Below are 23,400 nucleotides of genomic sequence, written 5' to 3' on the forward strand. Positions count from 1 at the left end.
TTGAAGTCTCATTAAAACTCGTTTTGCAACAGCAATAAATCATGGCAGGTTATTAGGTAGAATATTAAATAGCCTCACAGAAATGGGCTGTGGGAAGCCTTTCCTTTCAATATCTTAAAACTGAAAACTGGATCTTTTTAGCCATTTATATTTACTAAACCAAACGATATGGGGACTTAGCACCATGGATTTCAGTGGGAATTGTTCCTAAGGAATATGCATAGACAAACTTTTTCAGGCTCCTAACAAGGAACGGTAACAGCTTGCTTGCCCTTAGATTACAATGTTACAAGAGAGCGTCTTACTCTTTCTAACCTTGGTTCTGAAGGGGAAGGAAACCTAGAAAGCAACATGAACGTTGTCTTTTAAAATTTTCTCCAAATCTCTGAGCCTCCATGCCCTGAAGAATCTGACTTTTTATTGCTATTAAATACTGTATTTTTTGCTCTATAAGACTCACTTTTTCCCTCCTAAAAAGTAAGGGGAAATGTGTGTGCATCTTAGGGAGTGAATGCAGGCTGCGCAGCTATCCCAGAAGCCAGAACAGCAAGAGGGATTGCTGCTTTCACTGCGCAGCGATCCCTCTTGCTGTTCTGGCTTCTGAGATTCAGAATATTTTTTTTCTTGTTTTCCTCCTCCAAAAACTAGGTGCGTCTTATAGAGCGAAAAATGCGGTACTTTGATCATTAGCATGGGTTGAGCAGACTCATTGAAATGAATGGGCCTATGTTAGCCATGTTGATTAAATGGGTCTACCTTTATAGGGACTAATAGTGCCCTGACCCAAATTTTCTAAAAATGAAATATTGGATACCCTCATTTTTATAATATCTAACATCCTACAACATAACGTACAGTCCAGAACCTTGATGCACTTGTTTTTTATTTGTTAATTGTTTAAGGCATAGGAATGGGGGTGAATCTGGCTTGCATTTTAATGAGAACCTAATATAGGGGAAGGGCTATAGCCTATAGTGGTAGCCTATCTGTTTTATATGCAGAAAGCCCGGGCTCAACTCCCAACATCTCCACCTATGGTTGGGAGTGACCAGGGGCGCCGACTTATAAAAAATATTGGGGGGGGGGACGAGGGCCCATACCGACTTATAAAAAATATTGGGGGGGGCCCAAGACCTCCAAACCGCTGCTGCTGGGGGAACGAAAGGGGCGAGCCCCGGGCTGCCCCGACCTTAAGTGAACCTGTGAGGGCCCGCCCTTTGCGGCAGCCGATTGGCTGCCGCCGTGGGCGGTGAATATTAATGAGCTAGGGGGAATCCCCGCTTCTCGCGGGGCTGACGCCAGCCCCGCGAGATTGTTGATGGGTCGAGAGCCCGCAACCCCACCCCCTCTCTAGATCGGGAGTGGCTTTGTTTTAACTCATTACTGAATGTATTTTAAAAGGTAACTATTGTCAAACAAGGAAAATAAAAAATACCAACATAATTTTGTGATTTTACAAAGCATAATATAACTAATAATTTTCTTAAATTATTGGGGGGGCAGAGCCCCCCCAAACGAATTTTTGAGGGGGCTCGGGCCCCCTCAGGCCCCATGGAGTCGGCGCCTATGGGAGTGACAGCTGCATGAAACCTTAGAGTATTAATGCTGCACTGAGGCTGCACTGTTTTAGATAGATCATTGGCCTGACTGGCTATAAGGCATCTTCATATGTTCCTAATTCACTTTTTGCCAAAAAATATATACTTAAAACAAATAATAGGTATCCTTTGCACTCCTTCAAATTTTGAGATGTTCAAAAAATACTTATATTAGGAGAAAAGCACAGTAAAATGCTGCTGAATTTTCACGAGGATGGGGGGGGAAGACTGCAAAGTAATACAAAAATTTGACAAACTGAACTGGAAAAATGAGAAATTGAGGAAAACTGGAATAGTGGAATTTGTCCATTCTTACTAAGGCAGGATATTGCCAGTAACAATTCTTTAATTGTGTATTGCACTTCTTTGTGCTTAGGCTATGTTGAGTAGCAGCATAATATCAGAAACCATTCCAGCTTCCATTTGACAACAAGCCTTTGGACAAGTTTCCTCTTGTGGTGTGTATTATAGCAGGAATGATTTTTCTCCACTATTAAGTTTCTTGAATAGAGAGCTTTTACTTTGCTGGTGAAGTCACAAAGGGGACGCATGTGGGGATTATGAATAAGGCTTTATGAGCAGCGTTGAATGTGCTTGTTGAATGAACTAGAATAAAAGACTTGGACGTGCTTGTGATGAACTGGATTGTGCTTAGATTTCTCCTGGACACAATATGTTTAAGTTTGAATAATGATGTTGATTAGATATAAATATTTTTAATTTGTAAGCAGCTAAAATATTTGACTTTAATGCATTATCCTAAAGGAGGTGGCTTACACTTTCGTTTGGTTTATTTGCTTTTTAAGAAGTGAAGCAGCTGCAATGCTAAATGTTTCCTCCATCTACTTTGCTTATTGTGGGTGTGCTGTATGTTCATCACAACTCTTGACACTTTTGTATGTGTGAACCACAATGCAGTGGAGCAACTAGCAAATGGTTTATGTCTGAAAAAAATGCATTTCATTTGACAATTTTCATGCTAAACAAACTTCTGATGAAGCTCTATATAATTTATTCAGCGCTAGCTTTATCAGGCAATGTGACTGAAAGTTACAGAAAGGTTTTGTTGTTCTATGAACAGGGGAAGGGAAAAATAAATAGGGTAAACTTTTAACCTTAAATGCTAAATCAACAGAACTTGCAGTACTATTATGGTACAGCTTGGAATAGATTGAAAATAGAAAGAGCAGTGAGTCATCATTAAAGAGGAACTGCTGCTGCCCAGTGCAGAGTGAAGAAAGCTTAAATCCCAAATCTGAGGGTTTGATTTTGTCCAGGAAGTGTAGGCCTCAAATTTGATCTATGTCTTTGCCTTTCTATTGCTAGAACATAAAGACAATAGGACCAATTATATACAGAACATATTTTTTAAAGGTCTTCTTTCAGAGCTGGTGCTACTGGTGCAATTTAGCTAACTTAAGACACTGAAGTTACTAGTCTTACAGGGCACCCCTATTTTCTTCCTTTTCTAAGCCATTTAAAATTTCTAAGCCATTTAGAAAAGAAATAAAAACAATTTGAAAAATCAATAAAAATAATTGGCAATAAATAAATAAATAAATACAGGAATCCAGTTATACAGCATGCAGTTTCATGGATCAAGGAAGGCATGTGCAAAAACATATGTCTTTACAATGTCAAAAGCAAGTAATTGGAGATGCTTCATTTATGACAGACGGAAGAGCATTCCAAAGGCAATGGTGGAAAATCCTTATATTCCGAATTCTCCCTCCCTCCCTCGTTCATGATATTTTATAGGGTGCAGGGACACGAATAAATTTTGCCCAGATTATCTAATGGATCTTACAGATCTATGCAGGAGCAAGTGGTCCTTCAGGGCATGTGTATTACCGTATTTTTCGCTCTATAACACGCACCCGACCATAACACGCACGTAGTTTTTAGAGGAAAACAAGAAAAAAAAAATATTCTAAACGAAACAGTGGATGTATGATTTTTGTGGTTCATGCTGTGGCCACAGACATGTGATCTGACAGTGAGTTTGGAGTAGCCCAATGCAAAAATCCTGAGGATCCATGTGGATCCATGCTTTGTAACCACATTTTTGCACCACTGCGGCCCCAGGCAACAGTGGGTGTGTGATTTTTTTTTGGTGCAAGCTGTAGCCATGGACATGCTATGTGATCTGATGGTGAATTTGGGGTGACCCAGTGCAAAAATCCTGAGGATCCATGTGGATCCGTGCTTTGTAACCACGTTTTAAGTGGGGAGGGAAGGAAAAGCACTCAAGGGACAAGGAGCACGCGTGGGGTGTGTGGAGAAGGATGCTGCTAATAATGCAGAAGAGGGGTATAAGGGGAGAAGGCTCCTCTCCTCTCCCGCTTTGCTCCTTTAAAGAAGCAGGCTCTCTGTCCCTCTCTCCTCCCCACTCAGCGGCTCTTCTCCCACTTTGCTGTTTCAAAGCGAGCCACGGAGGAGGGAAGGAAGGGGAACCATTGATCCTCTGCTCACGACTGCAGCAGATCCCCCCCGCCACGCACAGACATTCCCCCTTACTTTCTAGGAGGAAAAAAGTGAGTGTTATGGTGCAAAAAATACGGTACTTAATTCAACGTGTGGTAAGCCAGCTTGGTTCATTCTGCTAAGTAGAACTCAGAACTTCTATCCAAATCCCACCCAAACATACCACTGGCTAGCTCCTACATCTCACTCATGTGAGCAATGTTTATTTTGTAAAGTGGGAACATAATACTAAAAAGTTTGCTTCCAAGGCAGCATCCTGTATATCAAAGGCCCTTCTAACGAAGCATCCTGATTCCAACAGAAGCCAGAACACAGAGCATGAAGGTAATGGACCTTCTTCCTGTTTGCAGTTATTTTCATCCCTCGTCCTCTGTGCTTCCTTGTTAACAATCCACCCTCTTCTGCAATGGTGGCAAACCTTTTTCATTACCTTCTGGGCAACCTTCCAAGTTGCCAGTGGGGGGCGAGGCCAGAGACAAAAGTGGGAGAAGTAACAAAGGTACATCTTAACTTTGATAGGCTAGTTTCTGCACACACCTCTCTCTAGCCTCTATCCAGACAACTAAGAGGGGTTATCAGAGTTCAAGGACACATTCTAGCTAGGAAAAAACAGTCAAGAAGGGCTGGCGAGAGGTGTGGCCTGGAGAGGATAAGTTACTGAGAAGGGGGTGTGGCCTTGGGAGAGGCTGAGAAGGGGTGTGGCCTGAGGGTCAGATACAGAGACCCAGAGGGCTGCATTTGGGCTCTGGCCTGAGGTTGGTATTGGAAGGACCACTTACAATTTACATCCGATCACACGTTTAACTTAGTTTGATACTAACCTAGTGACCTTCACTCCATCTTGTGTCAACAAGTTCTATAAGTTAATTAAGTGTTGCATGGAGGAGTACTTTCCCAAATCTTTTCATTTATTTTTTGTGTATTATGAGCTTGAAAGGCCTGGTTCACACACCGTGTTGAAGTGTAACATTAAATAAACTGTGGTTTAGCATGTGTGAACACCTGCCCCTTCCCCACTCTTGGAGCAAATACAGTGGTGCCCCGCAAGACGAATGCCTCGCAAGATGAAAAACCCGCTAGACAAAAGGGTTTTCCATTTTTCGAGACGCTTCGCAAGACGAATTTCCCTATGGGCTTGCTTCGCAAGACGAAAACGTCTTGCGAGTCTTGCAAGTTTTTTCCCTTTTTCTAAGCTGCTAAGCCGCTAATAGTGCTAAGCCGCTAATAGGGATGCGTCGCGAGACGAAAAAACCGCTAGACGAAGAGACTCGCGGAATGGATTATTTTCGTCTTGCAAGGCACCACTGTAAGCTGCCTGGGGAAGGGAAAACACCAGAGGCTGACTTCTTGTGATGGGCAAACTCAGACTCATGGTTTGTTCATCTCCAAACAAGCCATGAGCGGTAAACCAAGGTTCATGCTTGTTATGAGAGGAGGAGATGTTGGCAGCATTTGTCCAAATGAAGAGATGCCTCTTTGGACATTAACATTTTGTGTTATCTGGACCCTGATGCCCAGTACCCCACTTCCACGGAAGGGTGGGGGAAAACTCAAGTGGTCATTGTAGGATTATTTAACTTATTATTTGAGACTGCTTTTCCTGTGGTCTGTTTTCCAAAACCTTTGTGAAAGCACCTTTCTAGGATCATGCTTTTAAGTTGTTCAACTTTTCTGCTTTGAGCTCTTGAGATTTGAAATTTGAAGAAACAACACTGAGTGCTACTACTAATGTGCCACATCAATGTTACAGAATGGTTTGTTTGTTTGTTTGTTTCAAGGATGCTTGTCCCAAGCCAAGTAGTGCTGTTAATAGATCTAGTTTTGACTCGTTTGCTTCCTGTAGCCTTGCTTGCTCCTATAGTTTACAAGTATGAAGGATTCATGTGGCAAATCAGATTATTCCTGTGGGTCTTTGGTTGATGTGTAAGCAGTTCTGGATCCAGATTCATGATAAGCTTACTAATGCAAAGAGCTTAGTGGGATTTTGAAAAAGGATTAGACATTTATATGAATAATACAAATAGGAGCAGCTAGGACTCAGAATAACTTGGTGATGGGAATACACAGTATTGAAAGAGTGCAAAAGTGCCAATCTTACTGTGGAAATCTTCCTTAAATGTCTTGTTTAATATTCAGTGGAAAACAGCTAATTGCTCTAAAACATTTGGGGTGATATCCAGCTAAGCAGCTCTGTGTGAGTTCTAATCTGTGTCAGGGTTTCCGGCGGGAGGAGGACGGGGTGCAGAAGTTCCCTTGCACAAAGATCCTTGCATTAGCAGAACTGTTTAGTTGGATACTGCCCCTTAGTTCTTTCTTTTGCTTATTTGGATATTAATTGCAAAGAAACTCACCAAAGAATGAGGCTTCTCCTACCCATACATGATTTGGTGCGTTTTATGGACAGAAATGACAGATCTAAGAAGGTTAAACTTTTAAAGCGCCATCATATCCCTTTAAACATTCATAGGAATCCTGGGAACAATGGTTTGTTAAAGGTGCCAAGAGCTGTTAGGAGACGCCTATTCCCTTCACAGGGCTCGAATTCCCAGAGTTCCCTGGGAAGAGGAATTGGCTACATCCATTTGTTGTAGTTCTGTGCAGGGGAGGGGAGAGCTGTGGCTGTTTAAAATGGCATAATTCTGCTTTATAAATGTATACTACAAGTAGGACCAAGTTCTCTGAAAATGGTAATGGGAGGAAAGGGAAAGAAGTCCTTTCCATGTAAACAGTAAACATATTTTGGGGGAATGTTTTTTGCACAGATCTAAAGCATTCCCTATTTTCAGAGAGCTTATGAAATGTAATTCAGGCTGTGAAGAAAATAGCAGTTACCATAGAGAACAATAAGATTGCAAAGTCATATTGATCTCCCAAAGATGCCACATGATTTTTTTATCTTAGAAGAAACAGTCCTAACCTTGGATAGATCATGTTGTGTACTGTGTAAATGCCTTGATAAAAAAGAGGGCCTCTTGCAGATACCATCTCTTCAGGAGGTCGATTCTGCAAGGTTTAGGAATTAGTTCTTTAGTGTAGTGGCACCTACCCTTTGGAACTTTCTTCTGTTACATTTCAGACAGGAACTATCTTTACTACACTTACTTTACTTCCGGGTTTGCAGTGTTTGGGTTCTAAGTTGTTTGAGTACCAAGGCATTTGAGAACCAAGTAAGTATGCACTTACTGTAACAACTTCATGGTGTGTGTCAGCACCATTTCCCCCCACAAAAAAGCATTGATAATAATATTATGTTAATTAGGGGTTGCCATTTTTTTTTAAAAAAAGTAGGAATTGTGTTTAACCTGTCTAGGTCAAAATAAATATATTTATGCAAGTAACAGAAGTTCAGTGACAAATAGAAATTATCTTTCTTGAAGTACTTTATACTGAGCATAGACTGTGTCAATGACTTAGTTTATTAGGCTAAATTTATTGCTTTATTATTGCTACATGCAAATACAGCCTCATTAACTACATCGTCCAGTTGTTTAACATTTCTGAACACTACTAGTTGTGGGGGTTTTTAAGGCAAAAAAATCAGATAAACTGCTGCTTCTTCTTCAGGTCTGATGGTTTTGTCATATTGTTGCTCTGACATCAAAAGAGAAGGTGCCTCTGGAAAATAATGGATGGTTGATTTTGATGATAGCTTGATCCTGTCCAGAAAACGGAAGTTTCTATCTCAAGTTTAAACTATTAGATTTGCCCTCAGGGGGTGGGGAGACTCTACGCAGCAAACAGTCTGATAAAGTGTTTTAAATTGCATTTTAAGCTGGCTGGGAAAGAAATCCACATTTTGTTGTAAATTATAACCATTATCAAATATAATTATTTGGGTTTCAGACCCATTAATTTACTTGCACCAAGTATGTTTTTGTGTGGGGGGGGAATAACTGGAGCAAGTGTGCTGAACCTGTGGACCACATCCAGGCTCACCAAGCCATTACAAGTGGTCTGCCAGCCCCCATCATGTTCCCTATCACAGCTGTGGGCTGAGAGGATTGGTCTCTGTAGCACAGAGAGCACAAATATAATTCCCACTACAGTGTTGTTTGCTGGAAAGGTGCGTGCTTAGAGAGAGAGTGGACTGCAGGGGTGTTGTAGTGTGTGTGTTTGGTTGTGTGTGCATTTGTGTTCAAGAGACTGTGACTGCAGGGTGGCCCATTTTAGCAATGCCCATTTTTGGTTCTTCTGCTACATGGAATACTGTTTCTCAGCTATTCTTCCTTGAGGTATTCGTAAGTAACTTTAACATGCATTTCCCCCCACATATGTGCACTACTGGTAATGTTGCATTTGATTGTTTCTCACAGGATGGAAGCAGCATCTGATACATAAAAATCAAACCCAGGTGCTTATACAGCCTTCCATTAAACGACCACCACAGATCAGAGACGGACCTAGGTAATGTGGCACCCTGAGCAATGACAAAATTTGGCATCCCCTAACTTTGAGTAGGTACCTGTATAAATATAGGTATTATTATTATTACTATTATTACTACTATGTGCCCCTTTGTCTTAGCGCCCTGTGGGAGGGAACCACCCACACCACCCTAATCTGGTGCTGCACATATTCTCATAGCACAAAATTATTTTCAGAAATGAATGCAGGCAATAATTTAACTGGGTTGGTTTATGCTGGAGAAAGAAATTGGAACCACCAACAATGACAAGCTAAGTTCTGAAATGCCATGATTCTGAAACTAAACTTCAATTGCTCAGGTAACCTGTCTCTCATGTGCTTCTTGACTGATTGCCTCTAACAGAGATAGCATCTATTGTCTTGCTCTGAGTACTGTAACTTGTTTTTTTCAACAACAAAAAAGCAAAAGCAAATACCAGATTGTTTCCTGTCATCTAAGGATAGTGTTTGCTGATTTTACCAGAGAGAAGTAAGAAAGCAAATTGAATTCTGCAACAATTATAGATCTCTCAGCAGATGGCAATTTTACTGCTTTTTTTTAAAGCCGCACATGTTCAAGAAGGGTTAGCCCAAAGTCAATAAAGTAATAAAGTGAACTGTTTATGATGCACATAAAATTAACTTCAGCAGAGAATTTTCAGCATAACTGCTTTTGTGAGTCTTTTGAAGGAGGGTTTTATTTTTTTTTAAAGGGTTAACATTGTTATAAAGTCAACTCATTGGTCAAAGTTGGTCTCTGTCCTAGGTTCACCCTTTTAGGCTGAAGTTTTCTGTGCTACATAATACATAATATTGAACTATGTTGTAACTTCTGTTTTTGTTTGCCTGCAGCGACTGTGTCAAAGTAGGTACTGGAGACTTTTAAACAAATCCATAGTGCACTCAGCTAAACCTTAAAACAAACTTTTTTTAAAAAATGGAAAGTACAAATTATCGCAAGCATTCATTTCACAGGCAAGTTTGTTTGTTGGTAACTTGACAGGGCTTGTGCCTAAAAATAAACAGATCACAGGCTATATTATGCAATGAGCAGTAAGCATACGTAGTATAAATTACTGAAGCTAGCAGAAACTAAACAGAGCAATTTGGAGATGTGGTAAAAAGGAAAGTAGGGAAGAGGTTAGCACACACACGCACTCACACAGCAAGACTGCTATGGATTTCACAAGCTTGAAAAGGCTGAGGTTAATGTCTAAGAAGTAATTATGCAGTATATCTCTTGTTAAGTTTGTTAAAAAGTGAGTATATAGAATGCTTACCTGAAGGTAGTGAATATCAAATATTACGTGCATAGGAAACACAGCCAATTTCAGTTATACAGTACAGGACATAACTAGGTCAAAATTACACACTTTTAATTAACTCCTCTTGGTTTGAAGGGGAAAATGTTTAGTATCTGCTTATATTCTCTATAAAATCAATCAGATCTAAAAGCACTGAAGTTAGTTTGGCTGGATCATGCACATTGCTTATAAGTTTCAAAAATATACTTCAACACCTAATGGACTAAACTAAAGCTTCTGAATGGTTTGTCTTCAGTTATCTGCCTTAGCAGATAAGCAGATGAATGACCAGCACTGAAACTTTCTCCTAAGTACTCAGCCTGTCCGGACCTTGGAGCTGATGTATGCATTAGCTGATGGGATGAAAAGACCCACATTGCATCATTCTTCAGCATCTCATCTCTTCCATAAGTACTGAGACAGAAGTGAAGGCTGCTGAAAATGTATTATTACAGTACTTCATTTGAATGGAAGCCTGGCTGGACTTGGTATGGAACTGAGGAATGGGTATAGCAGAGAAGGATAATACTGACTAGAGAAATTCAGAATGCTGTCAAGATTTTTTAGAACAAAATAAAAAAATTCCTTCCAGTAGCACCTTAAAGACCAACTGAGTTAGTTCTAGGTATGAGCTTTCGTGTGCATGCACACTTCTTCAGATACACTGAAACAGAAGTCACCGGACCTTTCTATATAGTGAGAAGGTGGGGAGGGGTATTACTCAGAAGGGTGGTGGGAATGGGTGATTGGCAGATAGCTGCGATGAGCCTGTTGACGACTCTTAACGACTGCAATAGGTCTAACAGGAAAAAGCAAGGGGTGAGAAGGTGAAAAATGGCTTTGTCATGTATAATGAGATAAGAATCCAATGTCTTTGTTCAAACCAGGTCTCTCTATAGTTTTAAGTTTGGTGATAAGTTGCAATTCAGCAGCTTCTCTTTCCAGTCTATTTCTGAAATTCCTTTGTAATAGAACAGCTACTTTGAGATCTTGTATAGAATGTCCTGGGAGATTGAAGTGTTCTCCTACTGGTTTTTCTGTCTTGTGGTTCCTGATGTCGGATTTATGTCCGTTTATTCTTTGGCGTAAGGTCTGGCCTGTTTGTCCAATATAGAGAGCTGAAGGACACTGTTGGCATTTTATGGCATACACAATGTTAGACGATGAGCAATTAAATAGACGATGAGCAATTAAATAAAGATTTTTTAGGGTTGCCATATTTTGAAGATCAAAAAAGAGGACACTGTGATGGCCATTCAAAGCAAATAAATGCTAATTGCCTCAAATTTTACTCTTGAAAAAGAGGACGTGTCCTGGAAAAAAATGGCAACCTAGACTCAAGAAAGTAGTTCCAAACTACAAACTTATTTGAACAGATTTGGGTCGCCCCCCCCCCTTTATTCTGAATATTATTTATTTACTGATGGAAGCCAATGCAGACTTTCAGAGAGACTGACATGTTAGAGGGACTGACAGCAATAGCAACAAAGTACCTTAAAGACTGCTGCCAGTCAGTGCAGGAAATACTGAGGTAGATGGACCAAATAACTTGGTATAAAGCAAGTTTCTCAGTTCATTAGTTGATTATGGCACAACCATTCTGTGGCCTAGAGAACATCAATACACTAGAAATTCAGAGAGCCAACATGTGGTCTTCTAAGGCAGCTGCAGTAATGCAGTATAATTGTTGCACAGCACCCCAGACTCTATGAGTAGTGCAAAATTCTTGGGGTTTGGGGTGTATAACTCGGGTTCACTTTCCTTGGTATGAGGGGCAGTGGAGGCTGTGGTGTCTTTATGATATATGGTTGATTTACAGATATATATATACAACCTGAGCCTTCAATGGAGAGGTTCACGGCATTAACACCCCAGAAGGTCTTGCTTCTCCAATAGCCAAAGCCTTGGATTCAAGCAGAAATCAGGCATGGCTCTCACTCTCTGGCTTCTGTCTGCTCTCTCTCTCTCTCTCTCTCTCTCTCTCTCTCTCTCTTACACACACACACACACACACACACAAATTCTGGCTTTTGTCTTTCTTACTACCAGCCAGGTGAGGGAGGGGACCCACGCATTTTCCCTCTGGCCCAGAGCAACTTATTAAAGATACATACTAAAGACCCAAACTGAGGGCCATTACCAAGAAGCTGGCCTTGTTATTCCAACATTTTAATCCTCCATTAGATTTTAAAGTTAAAGTTAAAGCTATGGTTTTCCCAGTAGTGATGTATGGAAGTGAGAGCTGGACCATAAAGAAGGCTGATCGCCGAAGAATTGATGCTTTTGAATTATGGTGCTGGAGGAGACTCTTGAGAGTCCCATGGACTGCAAGAAGATCAAACCTCTCCATTCTGAAGGAAATCATCCCTGAGTGCTCATTGGAAGGACAGATCCTGAAGCTAAGGCTCCAATACTTTGGCCACCTCATGAGACGAGAAGACTCCCTGGAAAAGACCCTGATGTTGGGAAAGATGGAGGGCACAAGGAGAAAGGGACGACAGAGGACGAGATGGTTGGATAGTGTTCTCGAAGCTACGAACATGAGTTTGACCAAACTGCAGGAGGCAGTGGAAGACAGGAGTGCCTGGCGTGCTCTGGTCCATGGGGTCACGAAGAGTCGGACACGAATAAATGACTAAACAACAAGATTTTAACCCTTGCTGGGTACATGAATTAGAAGGGACTCATACACACCAACTCACAACAGAAGGTGAGTCACATCTGCACACAAACCCCAGGTCTTTCATCTAACCTCTGCAGCAGCTCACTGGGTATAGCTAGGTTGTAGATGCACACAATACATTTCTGACTTTGTTTAGCAAAAGCACATTGTGCCAGGTAATTGAATGCATTAAAATAAAGAGCACAGGACATAATATTAATAGAAGCAATTTTGACTAATAATGTATAACTAGTATATCACAGAAGGGAGCCAAATGAGACAAAGGGGTAATTAATGTCATGTGGAGGTCCCTACTTCATTTACCTCTGTTTTTCAGCTCTGGCTAGAGTAATGACTAAAATTAATCAAGCTTCTAGTATTTTAGGCTTGTATCTTAAGAACTTCATAGCAACTGTGGTGGAAACGTTTTCTGCTTATCAGTTTTGCAGACTCAGCTTGGAAACTGAAAGCTCAGATGTATTTCTGCTTCATGCATCACTAAGATTTTGCAATCTCATTGCTCAGCTAGCAGTTCTGTTAATCATACACCAATCTGTATGAAATACTACTAGCAGGACAAAAAAAAAGGATTTTTAAAATATACCATACTAAACACTTTTGGCAGGTACATAGGATGTTTTTTGATTGTCAGGTAGAGGTGATCTTATATGCATAGATAATATAATCTGATGGAATTCTGCAATCAGTTGATGTACTCATTTTGTGGTGAATGCAAGTTAATACTATCATCATGTTTGTAGATTTAAGGATCTCACAGAGTGCTATCTTATACAGATGCACTCAGAAATAAATCCCAGTGTGTTAAATGCAAGGCTGGGGAAGCTTTTTCAGATCAAGTACCGCCTTTTTCTGCGGACAACCTTCTGGAGTCCACATTCCAGTGTGACACGGGGGCAGATAGTAAAGTGGGTGGATAAATAAATACCTTTCAACAGTTTGCTACATTTCCACCACCAGTTTTTCCACCGCTAGCCCAGATACAAGCTTGCCCCATCTCCACTGACTGAGATGCCACCTGGACTTGACTTTCAGGGGAGCTGGGGCTATATATCTGTTCCTGGGCTGACACAGCTCCCCAGGCAGCATTGGCCCTGAAGGGAATGATGCCAGTGTGTCCTTTCCCCTTTGGGGATTAACCACTTCAGAGGGAGGATGCATGGGTCACCTCCCTAATATATCATGAAGAGGCCTTATGCTGGTGTGAGGTACGCTGTCTCGCCTATTTGTGTCTGCTTGAGTGGACTTTTTTAGCTTTTGCTTAACCTGGTTGTATATATTGCTGTGTTATTTGGAGGCAGGGAAGCAATACATATGATGGGTGAGATCAGCTGGGGAGAGAACAAAGCAGGGAGGCAATTACAGTGGTTCCTGGGTACTGGGAGATATGGTGTGGGAAAGGGGGCAAGCCATGTAGCAGGTTCATGGCACAGACAATAAGTGGCTATGCCATGGGCCAGCCCCCTTTCCAGCCTGAGGAAGTTTGGTTCTTCTAGCATAGGCATCCCCAAACTCGGCCCTCCATCTGTTTTGGGACTACAACTCCCATCATCCCTAGCTAACAGGACCCAGTGGTCAGGAATGATGGGAACTGCAGTCCCCAAACAGCTGGAAGGCCGAGTCTGGGGATGCCTGTTCTAGCAGCCAGCCCTTAGGTCTGCAGCTACTGAATGCCAGGTCAGCTTTGATTAAGACTTCCCTTATCCATGATTTGATCATACATGAGGAGACTGATCTGGTTTGTATCATTGAGGCCTAAGTGAGCAAGCATGGTGGAGTTCATCTCACCCTGCTGTGCCCACCCGGGTACTCAAGGCAGCCTAGGCGCAGACTTGAGGACTGGGGAAGGGGAGTTACTGTAATTTATAGGATCTCCTCCCATGCTTTCTGTCCACTTGATTGGCAATATAGAGTATCTCAACCTGGTTTTAGGCATTATAACACATTTTGCTGGTTTACTGCCCACCTCACTGCCCAGCCTGACAGATATGGTCTCAGAGCGAGTGTTGAGGACTCCCTGACTGCTTGGGGGGGGAGGGGTCAGGCCTGAACAGCTATGCTGAGGCCATTATTTTTGGGGTGACTCAGGACTTAATGGTCACCATGATAACCTTGGGGGTGTCCCAATATGTCATTGGCTTCATGCATGTGGCAAGCTACACTCTGGAACTGGTTTTTCTCACTGTGACATCTAGTGAAGCTTTTCCAGGTACTATGAGACCTTTTACGGTCTGGCCCAAAGGAAGTAATAGAATTGACTCACTGTGACTTGTTTGCAAAGCATTTTCATTTCAGGATAAACTCACTTCTACTCTAGACAACAGTAGAGAGCCTGGGGCTTTGCAGCTGTTGTAACACTCCACCTTCAGCTAGTCCAGTGTTTCCCAACCTTGTGCCTCCAGCTGTTTTTGAACTACAACTCCCATCATCCCTGACTAGCAAGACCAGTGGCAAGGGATGATGGGAATTGTAGTCCAAAAACAGCTGGAGGCACAAGGTTGGGAAACACTGAGCTAGTCTGAAGAATGGATAAGGCTAATGAGAGTCTAACAACATCTGGAGAACCATAGGTTAACAATCCTTGTTCTAAGGATCCTAAACTGAGATTTAACGTCGCAAAGCAAGCTCTGGTCTCTTTTGCTAAATGTTATTTTCCTTACAGAGATAAGCATCCAGATCCTTATTTACTTTTAGGCAAATACATTTCCTCTGCCTCAAACTACTTAGCAGCAGGAGCCCAGGCACTAAGCAGCAGCAAAATGTTTGCTCCAGCAGAGAGGCATGAATTAAATGCTATGATGAGGAAAAAGCATAAATATTTGACTTCCATATTGCTTGGCTACCATGTAGCCTTCAATTTTCTCTTCCTTCCCTTTTTGTTTAAACTTAGGACCAAATATTGGAAAGAAAAAAACAATACCCAGTTAATATTAACATTTTATAGTTGACAGCGTATCTCTTTTAAGGGATATGTCCCTATTTATGAATTATTTGTTCTTAATAAACTTGCACAATATGCCAAACTTTCACATTAGGCTGGACTTTTTACTCTTATCTTCCTTTCCTTTTACTCTTGCATTTATTGCCCATGGATTACCTGGAATACCTTAGACTGTGTACCTTACGTCAGATGTCGGCACTTTTGTGTGGTCTATCATGTGATCAGCAAATGTTGGACCACAGTGTTTAAAAATATGTTTACAGCTAACACTAACTTCAGTAGGAACAGCTGTGTATCTTCATAGTCAGAATATAAGGGTGTTTTCAGAGGAGTGTTCGTTGTGGGATGGGTGGTCCTCATGCATGCATTTTTTTCCACAGTATCTAAATGATATTTCTGACATAAAAAATACTAGTCTATGTTTCCTCCTATTTAATCCAAATTTAATTTAATTTAACCCTGTAAATTAAAGCTTGTTGCCAGTGACTCATTTGCAATATCTGAATGACCTGTTAACCATATTGCATCCTCAGCTGGAAGTACCTTAAGGCAGCTTTAACAGTGAAAAAGCAAATCAGAAAATTAGCTTTTAGCCAGTTTAGTGAATAAACTTTTATTGTCTGATCTGTGTTGTAATTCCTTTCAGACATTATATCTAATATCTATATCTAATTCTCAATTTTGTTGTAACTAAGGTTTGCTTAAGTTATTGCTAGAAGTCTCTCTCTCTCTCTCTCTCTCTCTCTCTCTCTCTGCAATACTATCTTAATTACACTCACAGTATGAACCTCTCAAGGTCTTCTGTAACCTCAAACTGAGCAGCAAGGAACATTTGTCAGGCCACAGCTGACCTGTACATGGTGCGCCTGACACCTATCTCCAAGCACATTTGCAGTGCCATACAGAACATTTGCACAGCACTCATGTCTTAGTCTGGAAGAGTGAGTGTGGCCAACCACCTCCTCCCTTTCCATCTAGCTTCCCCTTGCAACTTGGCTTCTTGGATTTGAGACCTAGACTGACTTTATTTTGAACCTTGATTTGAAGCCTTTTGCGATGCTCACTTTTGTTCCAGGCCCAAGGGGCTGAACCAGCAGAATGCAATAATAGCTCAGTTGCATTAGCTTAAAGGTTCACCCTCTTTCCAGCAGTGCTTACGGTATACAGGGTGAGTCCTTTAAAAGAGGCCCCGTGGATACAGAGTACACATGTTGCATGGGGCCTCTTTTAAAAGACTCACCCTATTCAAGACCCACAAACGTAGAATAAAGACAATATCCCTCCCTTGCTGTTTGCCCCCAGCGACTGACTTTCTGCTGTTGAAGATGGCATACTTCAAAGGAAAAGAGTTGTGCTTCTTTCCTTCCTTTGGGGTCAAACTCCAAGGACTTCCAGTCATCACTGATAGGCTCTGGCTGAAAACCCTGCTGGAATTGGCAGCATTGGGGAGTACGGGTGATCCCAGTGGCATTTAAAGTCAGTGCTGATCAGCACCAAATTCAAACTGCCCTTTTGGCAGGGTTTGGCTCCACTTGAGCTTCTGAACAGAACCAATCCCAGTGGTACATGGATATGATGTCAAATTTAAAAGGAACCAAAGGCAAGGCACATTTGCAAAGAAACAATTGGAAATGACCACAAACAGTCCCCTGCTTTAATTAACTCACAGAGGCAATTATCCACTGTGGGTGTAATATCAGCTAAGTCCCATGAGCCCATCTGCTGGGGTAGGAGTGATATGAAGCTGTCAGATTCTAGTTAAGAGTCCAGAAGGCCCCACCCTGATACCCAGTGTGAAGAAGTTTTTCTCCCTCTTTCAAATACTAGAAGTCCATGCATTAAAACTGAAAGTTGAAGGCTTTTGCACAAAGGGAAGTACCACCTCACACAATAGTTTATAAAAAAATCACTACATAGGCAACTTGATGGCCACTGTGAGAACAGGATACTGGGCTAAGATGGGTCCTTCTTAATGTTCTAACTGCATTACAGTCACTTCCTCAAAGGCTGGGTCACTGTAAATTCTTCGCAGGGCATTTCAAAACAAACAAACTGTGAGCAGCCTGTTTCCATCCAAACTCATCATTGTAAGAACCTTTTAACACTAGGAATTTGGTGCCTGAATTAGAATTTGGTTTGCTTGTTTTCCTTCCCACCCACCCCACATCCCTTTTGTGTCATGTCTTTTCAGATTGTGAGTCTGTGGGCAGGGGCTGTGCTATTTTTATTCCTTTGTAATCTGTTATTTTCTGACTGAATAGTGGGGTGAAAATAGTTTGCATAAACAAACTAGAATGAGTAGAATCTGCTTGGTTTCTAGGGGGCAAACAATTATTTTTCCTTTCCCCACCACCTTTCAAAATGTGGTCATAACATAGCATATGCTAAAATAAATGAGATTTGTTCATCAAAAAGCATGTGAAGCTGGCAAACATTATTTTAAAAAAGAATTAACACAATGTAATACTTACATTTCATTTTGGGTGTTACTACTGTATTGTGTGCAGAAATATGAGATTTACTATATTTAAGTGGGCAACAAATGGTGATGAGGTTGCACAACAAATAAATCTGCTTGTATTATCTACCTACTCAGAAATGATTTTATATTCCAGCTTTTAGAGAATCTGAATCAGGAGTCATAAATGAAAACAAGCTAATTTTATACCTTTCCATGGCTCAGGACTACTGGTACTTGGTACACATCCTGCTGGAAAATATTAATTACTAGAATAATTAGTGTAAAAATATGGCAAATACTGATTGCTTTTTGTTTTTACACTCAGGAAAAAATTGAGAAAAAGTGATATGGTGAATGACTTGTTCTAATGCAGTGAAAATTAGATGCCAAGCAGTCAAATATGTCAAGAAATCTTTACAAAATAATGGAAGTGCTCTTTGAATCAGAATGATGTGTAGCTCCTGCAGCAATCCATGTTCATTTTTTTTAAAAGCTAGGGTGTACATTGCCTTTCATGATCACTGACTTTCATATGTCAAGACTGTTTAAAATAATAAAAGGAATGGACAAAAAGGCAAATCTGTAATTTAGTTTTTATTTACTCCATTTGAAGCAGAAAATATGAAATAATAAAATATGTAAAGGGGCTTCTGCTGTTTGAAAACCATTCTGTCTTGAGTATGGTGATGTTTTTCTCAAAGAATTTGGGCAAAAATGGTTTAGCAGTTTGATAAGAAAGATATATTTTGTTCAGAAAGCCAATAGGATTGAGAAATGAAAATAGAAAAAAAATTAACAGCGCTCTAAGTCTCTCCTACTTTTTCAGAGAAAATTGCTAATTTATTGGTTCACCTCACCTGAGACTGCAATGGTTTTAATAAAACCCTCATTTGCTTTTATTGTCAAATGGTTTAAAGCTCTAGCTACAGTTCTTGTTTTTATTCTTATTGTACACAGATCAACTTGAAATGAAGTATTTGTTGGAATTAATTGTTTGTGCATGGAAGAGAAAGAAGAGAAATAGATTATAGTGCTCAAAAAAGTATTAGATGCTAAGAGTCACACACAATAAATCACATGTACAGAGAGAGGGCTTTTTACTTCCTGCTTTCTACCACAGCTTCCTGCATCCTCCAGAAAGCCTGCTCTGAAAGGTCAAGAATCTTCCATAGAAAAATAAGCAACTCCAATATCCCTCACGAACATAGAAGCCAATTCCCAGTTCCCTTGGCCCCCCTACAATAAAATATTTGAGGGGGCTGCCCCCCACCAAAGTTGATGGGCATTGCCGTTCAAATGGTGTACCTACCCCCCCCCCCAGTATTTTAAGTTGGCCACCCCTGCTTGCAAAGCACTTTGTCCACACTTAATTAGCTAGGACTCTCTACTCCAAATGTATTTGTTCCACTGCCTATGACCCTGTATCCCCCCTCATTCTCCTTTGTGCCCCATACCAAATAAATATTGGTAGGGGAGGGAAGGGGGGAAGCCAAGGTCTTTTCAACCTGAAATGCATTTTATATTGCTAATGTAGAAAGAAGGTGGAGACACACTTACCCTTGCCTGTTGATTGTTCCCTACAAACCCACAACCTCCATGCACTTTAGCTTCTCCCAGAAGCATGTGTGTGTAAAATAAATACATGAATACAAAAGTGAATGAAAGGAGGGGAGAGAAAGAGAAAGGGAATGGACTTTCTTGCCCACATTTGGCATTGGCTGCATCTGGCAGGTGTGTCCAATACCAAAACTAGACAGGGAAGCCTCTTTTTCTCTCTGTCCTCCCTCCATTCATTCTCTTCTCTATTCATATATTCTCTCTCACACACACTTACTGTGGCACTTACTATAACAACTTCATAGTGAGTACCGGCACCTCACCCCCCCGCCCCAAATACAAAAACTGTGACATGCACAATTAATTGAACACCATTTGCATGCACTTGGGTTTGAAGTCAATAAATAATGCTAGTCTGTTATCTCTTTCAGCAAATTCAGACATAGACTTCCTCTGAACATGGATGGAGGAAAGATTGCTATAGGGAACTCAAAGTTTCAGAGGCAGTCTACCTGAGTAAGCTGAAGTTGTGGAGGCTGGCAACAGGAAAGGCTTTGGGTCTCAAGCCCTACTTTGACTAATCACTTTTAAAAGTGTGCCAACCAGTGGCCAACACCTCACAATAACAATCATGGAGAACTTGGAACTCATTTGTCTTGCTCCGTAAACAGTGCAACCCTATGTCTACTCAGAGGTAAGTCCCATTAGATTTAGGACAAGCAATACCTAACTGGTTGATTTTTTTCTTTATGTAATATAGAACCTTTTATTCTTGGTATTCCTTGTGCCTCTGATGGTTTCAATCGCAGGTTTATGTTTCTGTGTATCTTGCAAGCCATGTGCACCACACCTCTTGTTCTCTTATTTCTTCTAAGGGTACTCTCTGTTTACCTATCTGTATCACACTGCAAATATCCGGATAACCAGATTTAATATTTCTTATTGTTAACATTCCATGCCCACCTTGGTATGGTTTGGTTTAATTTTTATGTGTTTGTTTCATGAAGTTCTATTTTGTTATTTGGGTTATGTGGCTAGTTTTTTAAAAATGCTTTTTGAAAAGGAATAAAAAGACGAAGCAAGTTCCAGTAAGTTAATTGGGACTTACTCCCAGGTATGTGGGTCTAGCCTTAATTTCCTCCATAGAGTTAAGAAGAGATTAAAAAGCGACTTTGCCTTCACTTTCTGTTCCCATTTGAGAGTAGCCATATGGGTGGTAGGGTTGTAACAGATGTGGAAATCAAGTGTTTCTCAGTTGGAAACATGAATATAGACAAACTATTGTAATTGGAACTCTGTTCTTTCCCTTCCATTTGTCCACAGTGACAGTGATTTAAAAAGCAGGGAGTTAATAAGATACCCATTGTCTCACTGTCATGGAAGATAGGGTCTACTCACTTGCCTTAAAAAACTTGAACACAAGAGATGTATGTTGAAATTGGGGAGACTAACTTCTCTCTTCTTCACCCTCCATCTCATTATCATTATTCACACACATATACATGTATTTTGACATAAGTGGGTAGTATTCAATGCTAGACCTACTCAAGAGTAAACCCATTGAAGTTAATAGACATGACTAACTTAGATTTATTACTTTGAATGGGTAGGACTTAGTATAATACAACCCAGAGTGTTTAGGATTACTACCCATCCTAGCCACAAAGGATTTCCCACGCATTTCAGTCTCCAGAATGCTCATTTCTCTCCTCACCATGGGAAAAATAGTTTCTTAAGAGTCCTTTTTCCCCTTACAACCCACCTTAGCAAAGAAGAAAAGATGTGCTGCTAGGTCCTCCTCCACAAAGAAAACTTACACAGGGTGCTGCAAGCTAGTGAAGGAGGGAAAATGCAGACTAGAAAGACCAAACTGATAAATTTAGAATGCATAGTTCTGATTGGCTTAGCATGCCCCCGCTTATTTTTTGTGGCTTGGGGTTTGGTTGGCCAGAGAGAGACAGAAAAGCATGAGGTCCTTGAAGAATGGAAAACAAAGGCTTTCCTGTTGGTTAAATTATTTGTTTTTAACCATTTTTGTTGCTGTGCAGGGGGACGGACAGCTTCCTCTATGGGCCTTGGCCTCTTTATATTTCAGCCAACATATCCTTCAGTCAATCATATTAGAGCAGCATAGAATTCTCCCCCTCATCAGACTAGTTTCCTAATCCAACAAGTGACCAATATTTTCTGCCCAATAAGTCAATCAGAAGTGTAATTTTACAAAAGTCTCTCTCAGTACAGTATTTTAAAAGAACTCTGTTTCTCCCAGACCAGACTTGTGTAACTAAATAGCAGATGTGTTACACATTTAACATGACACCCCTATGCACATGCATATCTTAACCAAACCCTATTTTTAAAAGTGATTTCTCCCCAGTAACTCTGCTTACAAAACGAACAACAGCCCTTTTATTGCTTTTAATGGGTGTGGTATATTTTTATGGTATTCTGTAAATGATCCTTCTTGAACCTACATTTCTAAATAATTGGCATTAATACGGCAAGACAAAAATAGCAAAAACCAGGATATTGATATATCAGTAAACACCTGACTTTGTATTGTGCTTTTGGCTTGTTTGTACATGGTGATATATTGCCTACATTGTCCTTGTGGGACTGTTTAAGTTATGTAATATCTCTTTTAAAAACTGACAAAGTTTTCTGGCAATATAAGACCTCAACAGATTTATTTTGGCACAAGTGGGGGCTGCAACAAAATGTTGTAGTGTGGAGTGCTCTTATTCAGGTTTCTAGCCCTGGCCTCAACAGTCAACCAACATTTGTTACCTACTAAACACAACCAGTCTATACTGGGCAATTCCCTGCACAAACCAATTTTTTGGTACTTCTGCAAATATTGGGATTCCCCCCATGCCTACCGCTTCTTCTTTATTGTGCATTACTAGTACCATTTGTGCTACATAAGCCTGATTCAGTTCTGTTTCGGTTTTCCTAGCACTCAAACACAGGTATGTTTTCTCTCGTTTTGTGTTAATTTTTGTTTTTAAGCCTGCATTTGTATTTGTATGAATTTCATACGCCCTTTTTACATAAAATACATTTTCAATGCTTCTCAATGCATTTTTCAGGAGAAAAAAAATATGTATTTTTTGCACACTGAAGCACTGCAAAATCTGGAAGTGTGACTGGCCAGGAGTTGCGCTGTGATCTGCAAGAACATTAAACTGGCAACAGCAGATTGCATCTGTTTCCTGAGAAAAACAGACCAAATTCCTCCTGTGTCACAAGCTTATCAGAAAAGGAGAAAGTGATTGTGACTGTGTGTGTGTCGACAAAAGGGAGTAGTCCACAAAAGCTTATACAGTAAATCTATTATAAGGTGTTTGTGGTACACTAAAGTATATACTTGAAGGGGGGGGTATAAACCCTGCTGTTCCCCCTCTGGATTTTACTTTTAAAGTAAAGAGACCTATCTCCATTTGTGCTATGTGGCTCAGTAAGTAATCAATGCCCAGCACAAACATATTTTCCTCTTTTTCTTCTTGGACCTGTGTTCCCATATGTAAGCAATTGAACTCTGGGAAAAAGGCTTGCCCCTTTGTCCTGTACCTTGGCAGAACCTTTGTTTCCCTGTCGCCCTGCCAGCAAAGTATGTCGCTGACTTTGGGGAGGCGACTGACGTCACAGACACACACCTTGCCTTGTGTGTGTTACGGTTCCAGCCTCTGGGGCCGCTCTTTCTATACTTTACGTTTTATATACAGTATAGCAGTGTACAGTATGTGTTTTCATATATATCTCTATACGAAGTCTGTCGCAAAGCTCACGGGGACCTTGCCTTCTCACTTTCCCCGCCCCCTTCACCCCCTCCCCGCGCGCCAAATTGCGCCTGCTGAGGGAGGAAAGCAGCTTCATTCGCTGCCGCCGCCTTCCACCAACCGCCTTCCATGGGTGGTCGTTAACTGTTGACTTATGGCTCGGCACGCGCGCAAGCGCGCCAAGAGGCACGT

The 23,400-nt window shown here is 40.9% G+C and overlaps 1 long non-coding RNA gene across 1 annotated transcript; it reads right to left on the bottom strand.

Annotated features, from left to right (window-relative positions):
• Positions 1 to 7,492: 7,492 nt before the first annotated feature.
• Positions 7,493 to 14,844, bottom strand: LOC309339451. The gene is made up of 2 exons (XR_014155365.1): positions 14,734 to 14,844; positions 7,493 to 7,697 (listed from the first exon to the last, which is right to left on the bottom strand). It is a non-coding gene; the product is annotated as an uncharacterized lncRNA (long non-coding RNA).
• Positions 14,845 to 23,400: the final 8,556 nt, after the last annotated feature.

This window comes from Podarcis erhardii (assembly GCF_964252035.2).
Source record: "Podarcis erhardii genome assembly, chromosome: 3".
Classification (NCBI taxonomy): domain Eukaryota; kingdom Metazoa; phylum Chordata; class Lepidosauria; order Squamata; family Lacertidae; genus Podarcis; species Podarcis erhardii.